The sequence below is a fragment of the Elaeis guineensis genome, chromosome 8, assembly GCF_000442705.2.
Source record: "Elaeis guineensis isolate ETL-2024a chromosome 8, EG11, whole genome shotgun sequence".
NCBI classification, from domain to species: Eukaryota; Viridiplantae; Streptophyta; class Magnoliopsida; order Arecales; family Arecaceae; genus Elaeis; species Elaeis guineensis.
The window spans coordinates 37,028,898-37,039,881 of record NC_026000.2 but is presented as its reverse complement, the minus strand read 5'-3'; positions in this window follow the sequence as shown (position 1 = coordinate 37,039,881).

The window sequence follows — 10,984 nt, the reverse complement described above, 5'->3', positions numbered from 1 at the left end:
CCTAATAGTTATTGGTAACATACACATCGATGCATAGGCAACTCTTTGTCCAGATGCTTGTCTAAGCATATTGCAGCAATTTGGTCTCTATGTTTTGAGAGCTCAGATAATACATATTGCCCCACTCCTTAGTTAAACCTGATCCACCGTTCACAAGTAGATGTGAAGCTATCATTAAGTCCCTCAAATAATGCATATTGGGTCCAACCCTATCTTCACCCTAGAGCAACTCTTTGCTAGTAGAGTGGTTATGTATTTCTGATGTAACTAAACCACTGTAAACAGTCGAGAACAGTCAATGCCAGTAGCACGCCCACACTTCTACAATGATGGAAGACTATAAGGCTTAATATTAATTAAGAAGGTTTAGGTTAGGTCTCATCTAATCAGTCATCATATGATCGATCTAATTGGTATGGGCTAAACCAAAACTTCTTAGCAACTAATGAATCCAATTATCCAATTAGCTAGGTAAGTGAGACCGATAGAAGAGTATGTCATTAACTCACCGTAGGCAAAATTATCTAAGTAAGTAGCCTCCTAATTAAAAATCATCGATCGAGACTTGCCTTAGACACCAAATGGCTTATTGGTTTCAATTAATCAGCTTAGGTGAATTAGATTCTAGCCGTAAAGCCAGATTAGGTCCTTAAGTTGACTTGATTCTATATATAGGGTTTAATCAACTCAATCTATAATATTTATAGAATCATTAGCTCAATTGATCTAATCCAAATCAACACTTGATTCGATTTGATCAATAGCGACATCGATTTCAACCCGATATGATCTAATTGTAACCTAAGATGCAATTCATTAACCTATTACAAAACTATCCATGTCTAACAATTCATGCACACATTAATTTTAGATTATTAAAATAAATTTTAGATCTAAATTAATTACATAAAAAGTAAGTTTCTGATTTTTAAAATACTTTGAGGACATGCATGCAATCATATATCATATACATAATAAAATTTAAATTTTTTAAAAATTAATTTTAGATCTAAATATACCATCATATATCACATATATAAAAAATTTAAATTATAAAAATTTAATTTCTAACCTATGCATACTTTCATATATCGCATATATGAATAAAAATCAGATCTAAAATATTTTTTAGATCTGAACATAAATATATACATCTCATATATTATCTAAAATTAAAATTTTAAAAATAATTTTTAAAATATTTATGCTACTTTCGTACATATGAACATGTGGCTCTGATATCATTGTTAGATTTCTATAGGTGCTACTGCATGTGAATTTTAATTTTTTTTTAAATTTAAAATATAGTAGAAAAATTAAATTAAAATATTTTTAATCTAAGCATATATTCATCATGTGAAAGCACCTATAAATTTAGTTCATATGCTAAAATTTATATAAATTAATTTTAGGATGAATGAATGAAAGCCTGTGATCAATTCACATATCTGAATCACTTTTCCTTTGCTTCAAACCTATAATTGGTATTGAATCCAATTCAATCCTTGGATCTGGAGCTAAATAGGTTCTAAATTAGCAACACAATCATTCTACCTCTATGGGTATCTATAGAACCGACTTCAATTATTTTCTTTTGGATCCTACTTGCCTGAATCAAAAGCCTGAATAGGCTTGAACCAAGTCTGGATAGGAATCAAATTGTGAACCTTTTGATCTTTCTTTTTTGATTCTTGAAGAAATCAAGAACCTTTTTTAATTCCTCAACTAATCAAGAAAAATAACAACTAAGAATTGGTTGTAACTAACTCTCAACAAACTTGAGAGAAAAGGGAAGAAACCAAGAAACAAGTTGGCGCCAACACTTGACACCAAACTAAGTAGCCGCCCACCTCTCTTTCAGCTCCAAGGAGGGATGCCTAGAGAGAGGAAGAGGAGGGGAGGTGTGGACACAGTAACAAGTGGTGGTAAGGTGGGAGGAAGTGAGCTTATGTGGGAAGGTAAGGCTAGAGTCCTTTAAATAGACAACATAAGAGTGTCCTAATCAAATTAGGATCCCTCCTAATCATATTAGAAGTCCTAGCCATAATATACTTGGGCCAAATAAATAGGGCACCACCCATAACTCACCCAAGTCCACATCCAATGCTAGGCATCCCATCATATGGGATCCAATTAAAAGTGTCAAATCAGCCTACATGATTTCATAAATTCTCTTCAAGGATTTTTAATGAATAAAATTAAGAAATTTTTTTTTGATTTAATCCAAGCCATAAATTAAACATCCAATCATTGAATCTTATTGAATCAAATTTAATTAGGTTCAAATCAAGTGTAGAAATTAATTAAAACTTATCATGTAAGTAAACCAACCATAAAAAAAATTGGGTTCACCTAGGTGTTAGCAAAGTTAACATGAATCCAATATGATTTCTCTAAATCCGTATTAATTGGTACTTCATAAGCTCAATTATAATCAATCCAGATCTTCTTTCTTTATGTATAACCCCATAGGTTCAATTCTATCAAACAGTGAGATATATCATGATCTCTATCATAGATATCACTGAAACTTCTTTCAAAGGATCGGAGCAGTTTCACTCTAACTTGACAAGGATTATTGATCCAAAATGATTTTATTGAGCTCTCACAATCTACCAGTGATATTTAGCAATATATAGTGATAATCCAGTAGAATCAAAATAGAACCTTTAGGTGTAGTTAATGTATGAGACAGTCTCTCTATCATGAGTTCTGACTAAATGGTAGGTCATAGATAAATCATCAAATCTTATCATTAGTCATATGATAGATCAGATCAGCTCAAGTCTATTAGTAATTTTAAATAAATTTTTTTTTTTATCAATCACACTGCTATGGCCATAGACTTATAGACTCAGCTTCTCAAATCTCATAGGACTACTCTCTATCAAAGTTGACAGATCCCATCTAGATGCACATGTTGCTCGTACAACTCAACCAACTGAAGTCAACATCTACTACAAAAATTTATAATCGAGTTAATATTTATATGTAGTCAAATTACAGTAATCTTACTATGTGCAACTATGACACTGCAGGTTAAAGGATCAATCACATAATTACAGCATCGAGATAATCACTGACGATTGAATAGAAATCTATATGATTTCTTATACCGTCACACTCAGTACTAGTTATTCTCTAATAATTATCCATACTTTTCTCTCAGTGTCTCTACATCATAGATTAGAGACTCATATATCCTGAAGGAAGTGAACCATATGTCGGTCTATTTGGAAGGATCACCATCCCGATAACTATCCTATGATCGGGAGTAATTTAAGAATCAATCATATATGCCTCTAATTCTCAATATTTAAGAATATGTATCATAACATCAATTTCAAGGATGATTCAAAGACATATAATACTTGAATGAAAAAAAAAAACTTATCCTTTACTGATTAAATCAATAGTTTAAGTACAAATTTATATTATAGAACAAAAATGTGTCAGCTAACAATTGACTTCTAAGACATATATCTAACATTCATCATAAGGTATACATCTTCCTTGATTGAACTCATGTGTTGTGTGAAGTCTTTAGAACTATATGATAATTGATAAAAGAGGATTTATCAAATAGTTTTTAAACATATTCATGATCAAATGATACATCATTAAAAGATGATGATATTTTATCTAGTATAGGTCATTGTGTACCATATAGGTTGGTTATTTTCTTAACAAAAAAATATAGAAATACTGATATGGCATACAGATGAGATGTAGAAATACATTACCACCGAATAAGTGACTCACCTATAGAGCGCTCTGCTATCAAGAGTAGCTTGCAAAGAATATGAGCATGTGTCCCTTAGACCTGAAATCACTATGGTGATTTGTAAGCAACTCACTGTGCTTTAGTGCCGGACTATCTAAATTTTTAATTTAATGACGAAAGATTTTTGGGCACAGTTAACTACTTATGGTAGTCAGTGTGTGGATCAAGATAGAATTTATCCCTCCGTATTTTAGGAGTTGATGCATCACTATATTTCAATTGAGTAAGACCTCGACCAGAGTAATCCATGTGATAGATTACAGAATTTGAAAAAGATTAAAATATAATGTAGATGACTAATCCAGGATTAATAGTTAAATCCTAGATGATCCTGAGCATTCTGGGTTAAAGGGATGAATTATGCGGTAACCATATTTCATAATTTTTGAGTATTGTCTTGCAAATATTTGACCTATCTGGATGTCGGAAACTATTACTAGATTAGTACAAAAAATAATTTTTTATGCTATCGACTTAATGTTCGAACCTATGGAGTCATGCACAAAGTCAGACAAAGTAGAAAATAATTGATCTAAGTCTATGTGTTCAATTTGAAAGTACGTGACTTGATTGAATAAATAACTTAGCTTAATTGAAAATTAAGTTAGAGATCATATGGGATTAAATAAATTGACTATGTCTAGCGAGCACTAGACATGAGGTTCAAGTTTAATTTTAAAGAAGATAATGATCTGATCAATGATCCAAGAAATTTATGAGAGATTGAATTTATATTCTAATTAATTTTAAATTAGATATAATTTAATTAAAAATTAATTAGATTAAAAATTTAAGTTAGATTTGGACCAGAATCCTAATTAGATTAGGATTGACAAACTCTTCGAATCTGATTCGAATCAAATTTGAATCAGATCCAAAATGAGTCAAATTTGAAATCAATTGGTTTAGAACCAAAGAGTCCCATATATCTGAAACTCTCTCTCATGAGATGGCTAACCAAATAAAGGAGGAGGTGTGAAAAATTTTCCACCCAAGAAGAGTTCACGCATGGAAGAAAATTGGATGCTCTCCTTACTTTATTACATCTCCTTCTTTGGCTAAGATTTTGAGTCCTAAATTGCTTAGGACTTCTAATCAGATTTGGGTGCCTCATATATAAAAGAAAGGAACATTTCCATCGGTGGTTAAGCTTATTGTTTTTGTGCGACAAAACTAAAAACAACTTACCATGAAAAACAAAAAGAGGGGGTGTGTGTCCAAAAGAAGGGAGGCATCCCTTCTTCCTTAGCGTGGGAGAACTCTTGGGCACTGCTTCTTGGGCATGAAGAATCCTTTCTTGGGGTGTGAGATCAGATCTCAACCTCTCCTCATTTTTCTTCTAAGGATTAAGGTAAAGAAGATCATCTCTCTTCCCTCTGGAGCATGATATACGCGTGAAGTAGAGGGCCTGTACATTCAGGCCTCGTGAGGCTTTAGATTCAAGCAAAAAATTCTTAATATTTGATCTATATTCCACTACAATAAAAGTATATATAAATGTTATATTACTATTAGAATAAAAAAATTTTCAGATGCACCCTGGCTATTCGATCAGACCGGATGAATTTTTTTTCAACTGATATCAGAGCCAGATTGATATATGGATGTATAGATTAATTTTTTTGATATGTATATATGTGATATATGATCAAATTTTTATATTAAACATTAAATCTGATTTAGTCCTATTTATATAAAATTTATGATCTGATTTTGATTAAGATTTTAAGAATTAAATCAATAGTTGATTGAAGGTTGTTATAAATCTTTTATAACAAAATTTTCTTAATGTAGATTTTTGCTAAAATAATAATCAAATTAAAATCTATTTTAAATCTATTTTAATAAAATTTTTATGATATTATTTTGAATTAGAAGTTAAATTTAATCAAGATCTAAATTAAATCTATTTTGATAGATTTTCATATCTGATTTTAAACAAAATTCTATGCAACATCAAATTAGGTCTAACCAGAATTTTATTTTCATGCATTCATGTGTGTGTTTGAATTATTTTTCTATATGATTTCAGATCTCAATTGATTGCTTTATATGCTATATAAAAGTTGGTTCAAATATGAAATTTATTTACAATATCATATGATGACATGATCTAATTAGATTAGATGCATGATATATATGATATAATCATATTCATATGTGTGCGTGCTTGATTTTTATTTATTGCATGGATAAATATAATTAATTTTAAAAATTAAATTTTTAATCTTAGTAATATAGTACTCGAGCTGAGATGATCATCAGGCCATCTGAACATAAGAGAAAGTAGGGATTGAGTCCCTCTCCTGCCCATTTGATTGGTTCTCTTATGACGTGTAGGGGTGCCACTATGATCAAATCTCATGAAGAAGAATAGTAAAAAATATTTTAAAATTATTTTAATCATAAATATATTTAGATTAGATCTAAAGTGATTCATGATTTATTATAATTTTAATGATATAAATTTAGATATAAAAATTATTTTAAGATCTAAATTATATGTTACATATGATGAAATTAAAATTAATCTGAATATTACTATGATATATGTAATGTATGTATGAAATTTAGATCAAATTAATACATGTTTAATTATTAAACATAGATTTAAAAATTAGATTTTAAGATCTGAATTGCATGTTACATAAGATATAATTAGTAGTGATCCAAAAATAGTCATGATACATATGATGTATATCTGAAGTTTAGATCATATTTATACATGTTTAATTATTAAACATAGATATAAAAATTAGTTTCATGATATAGAATATATGGTATGCTTCCCATGAAATTTTGATAGAATAGTTCTACAAACTGAAACACACATTTCACACATTTAATTTAGAATTAAGTAATCTAGATTTGAGAATTGAAAATGCTAAGACACCTCGTAAACTGTTTGGACTGTGGGTTAGCTTGGATCAGATCTTCTAATTGTATTAGACCTAGGGTTAGAAATAAATATGGATCAATTAGAGAAATTGATTAAGTCTAATCAATAGTTGAGTTAGATTAGGTCAGATTTCTCTATATCAACTTTAATAATTATAGCTTGATCAAGTCCATATTTTTGACCATACCAAATGGACCAGATCGTAGCTCAATGGTTTAGCCCGAATCTTTTGGTTGATCGAATCAAAACTAATCGATTAATTAGTATCTAAGATAAGTTTGGCAATATTGTTTGACAATACGATCGATGGTTTTTAATTAGTGGTCTGCTTACCTGATCATTTTAATGGTATCTAAGACAAGTCGAGGCAAACCCTCCCACTGATCTCATTTACCTGACCAATTTGATAGATTTTATTTTGATTAGGTCACAAATTGATTTGAACTGACCCATGCCATTAAGGTAAATCAGTATGACTGATCTTGTCTCTAGTTCAATTCAATGACTTGATAAAATCAGTGGGAGGACTTTTGACTGCTGGTCAATCTCTTCTCTCATTCTCAAATCATAAAATTAGTTTGACTGATTTAGGTGCCCTTGGACCAGCTTGTCCCTAGTACTCTTCATGACTTAATGAAATCAGTTGAAGAATTTAGACTCGTCAGTCCAATAGACTAGCTTGTCTAGTCTTTTTCATGACTTGATAAAGTCAATAGGAAGATTTAAGACTCATCGGTCAATTGCTTGTCAAATCATTAACCAAATTCTCTAAATTATTAGGTCCATAAAATGAGCTAGTTATGGGGATAACTAGATCATAGCCTTCCATTAAGTTGGATGATAATGGATCCACTAGTTTGATAATTATTGAAGGCCTAAAGGCTCGATGCTTATCTGCTTATCTTCTATTGAAATTATCATTCATAATATGATAACTCAGTCGTGTCTCTCTGATGGATAGTTAGGTTGGCTGATCAAAGTTGGACCTGATTATTTATTGGTTAGATGGGCTGAGTATAGTCATGTTAATGGGTGACTTGTAGAGATGGCCAAAGCCAACTGAAAAAAAAATTGGGATAAAATTAATTACTAAAGTTATTTGGAGAAATAATTGGTTAAGAATCTATCTATAGATACACATGGGTTGACTGGCCATAGTCGGGCTCGTGTGCAGTTTGTGTAGATTTTAGTACCCGCTAAGAAATTAAGATAATTTCTTGAATTAGAGGTAGAGTTTATCAATTTGTATAAGATAGTGAAAAGACCTTTAGACTAAAGTCTAAGTCTTTAGGATTAAACAATTCATATACTGATAGATCTTAATATTTTTCTTTCAGTAATTGCTAGTAATTTATTGCTCCGCTTACTATTGGACAGTGACAAGCTAATAAGATCAAATTTCGATAATTAGTATTGAAAGTTGAGAATAGTTCTCAAGCATGAGAGGATCCTATATGTGATTATGAATTCAGCACCTGAATTATCAGCTCCCAGTATAGATGTGACGATTAGAGACACTTATTAGAAGTCCCTCAATGATTGTATGACAGTACGTTGCATAATAAGAGCTACTATAAGTAACGAATTTAGTTATAAATTTGATGATACTCAATCAAACAAAATACTTCAAAAGTTGAACAAGTCCTTTGGCACACTTGAGGATTTATCCTCAACAAGGTATCGGTCCTCTGATAGAGAAAAGATAAGTATGGTGCAGTGGTATCGTGTTAGGACTTCTAAGCCCAAATGAACTAACCAGTCTAAGGTAGACCAGAGTCAGGCAATATGCTTTTTTTGTAAGAAGTTAGGACACTGAAAGAGGAATTATCCTCTATACCTGGCATCCCTTAATCTGAACAGACCTAGAAAGATAAATCAGTAAAGGGTTGCTGGATAAGGTACTTATATGATAATACCTTATAATTTCTCTATCTGAGATACTACTATATGGGTATTGGATACCAAAAGTTTGATTCATATCTGCAATTCATTTTAGGGACTTCAGATTAGTAAAAAGTTTAAGAAGAACGAACGATTCCTGAATATTGGAGATGGAAGAGCGGTTCCAGTTCTAGTTATAGGAAAAGTTCAGCTTATTCTCAATTCAAATATCATTGTTTTAGATGATTGTCATGATTGTCCATCTTTCCTTATGAATATTATTTTCATAGGCCTTTGGGCTAAGGATGGTTATAATTTTTTAATAAATTTTTTTTTTGTGATATCATTATGAATAGTGTCATGATTATACATGGATAATTAAAAGGTGATATTTATATTTTATCACAGTTGTTAGTATAATGTACACATCGAACAAATATCCTAGAATAGATAATATCACAGATACCTATCTTTGGTATTGTCGGCTCGATCATATAAATAAGAATAAGATAAATAGGTTAACTAAAGAGAAAATCTTTGACATAGATGATTGTGAATCATTAACAATCTGTGAGTCCTATCTTCTTGAAAGGATGACCAAGTCATCTTTTATTGAAAAAGATGAATGAGCCAGTGATGTTCTAGGTTTAGTATATAGTGATGTATGTGGACCTATGAATATAAATGCCAGAGGAGGATATTACTACTTCATTACATTTACTGAAGACCTATCGAGGTATGGATACATCTATCTTATAAAGCACAAGTCCAAATCATTTAAAATATTCAAATGATTCTGTAGTGAAGTAGAAAAATAAACTAGAAAGAGTATTAAAACTCATCAGTTTGATTGAAGAGATAAATACCTTTCTAATGAGTTTTTTGACATATCTAGAAGAGAATGGGATTCTCTCGTAATAAATACCTCCTGGGAGGAAGAATTGGATCTTGTTGGATATAGTTTGGTCCATGATGGGGTTTGTAAGTTTGCCAGTCTCTTTTGGGGTTATGCCCTTGAGACTGCATACTGTGTTCTAAGCAATGCTCCAAGCAAATCGATCATAAAAATTTCATATGAGATATGGACTGGGCATAGATCGATACCCTCTTACCTTAGGGTTTGAAGTTGTTCAGTTTATGTAAAATATTTACAGATCGATAAGCTTGGATCTCGATATGATAAGTGGTTATTTGTAGGATATCCTAAGAAGTTTAGGGCATACTATTTCTATCATGCTAAAGAACAAAAGGTATTCATCAGTAACAGGGCATTCCTTTCAGAAAAGAAATTTCTTATAGAAGGAACTGATACCACTAAGGTTGAACTAAGGAAGTTCGACAGGTAGAAGAACTGACATAGACAAGTAGAAATATAGAACTAAATTTGATTAGATCAAATCCAGAGTCTATTGTTAAGGTATCTTGAGAAAATCTGATAGAGTATCACATCAGCCGGATAGATACTATGATTTTTTAGTCCGAAATGATGATTTTGTTGAACTAGATGAGAACGACGAGGATCTGATCACCTACATGGATGCCACGTAGAGATCTGACTCTGACAAGTGACTTGATGCCATGAAATCCAAGATAGAGTCCATGGAGATCATTGGTGTATGGTCACTAGTTGTTCTACCTAAAGGGGTAAAATTCATAGGGTATAAATGGATTTTCAAAAAAAGATAAGAGGCGAAGATGAAAAGATGGAGATCTATAAAGTCTATTTGATTGTCAAGGAGTATCATCTATGTTATAGTATTGACTATGACGAAATATTTTCTCTTATGGCAATACTTTTAGAGTTGGAACATGTATTTTAATAAGATCCAAACATATAGCTTTGTTAGAAATGAAAAAACATCCTACATATATAAGTAGGCTATTGGTTCTATAGTCATACTCCTCATACTGTATGTACATGACATACTCTTGATAGAAAATGATATTCCTGCTTTATAAAGTATAAAGCTGTGACTATCATCACAATTCTCTATGAAAGATCTGAAAGAAGCATCCTACATCCTAGGGATGAAGATCTATACGAATGGATCTAAAAAGTTGCTTGGATTGTCCCTGTTGGTGCAAAAATTTGCTTGCACCGGAGAAGCTGGAGTCGAGGGAGTCGCAGTCGCCGTCGGGACCTGCAAAAGAATTCTAAATCGGAGGTGGGGTTGCTCCGGCAAGACCCTCCAACGCTCAAGTCAGTTCTCTGCCTCAACAAGAATGGAGTGCTCGAACGGAAATTTTTAGAAGAGTTTTTGGGATAAAAAATAGAGCTTATAGAATAACATATCTGGGGTCCCCTTTTATAGGCGAAAAGGGGACAGTAGACTGATAGTGACATCTGTAACCGTCTGGCAGTGGACTGCCCAGGGTCAGGCGGAGTTTGTTGCAAAAAGTAGTGGAGTGGGATCGTGGCC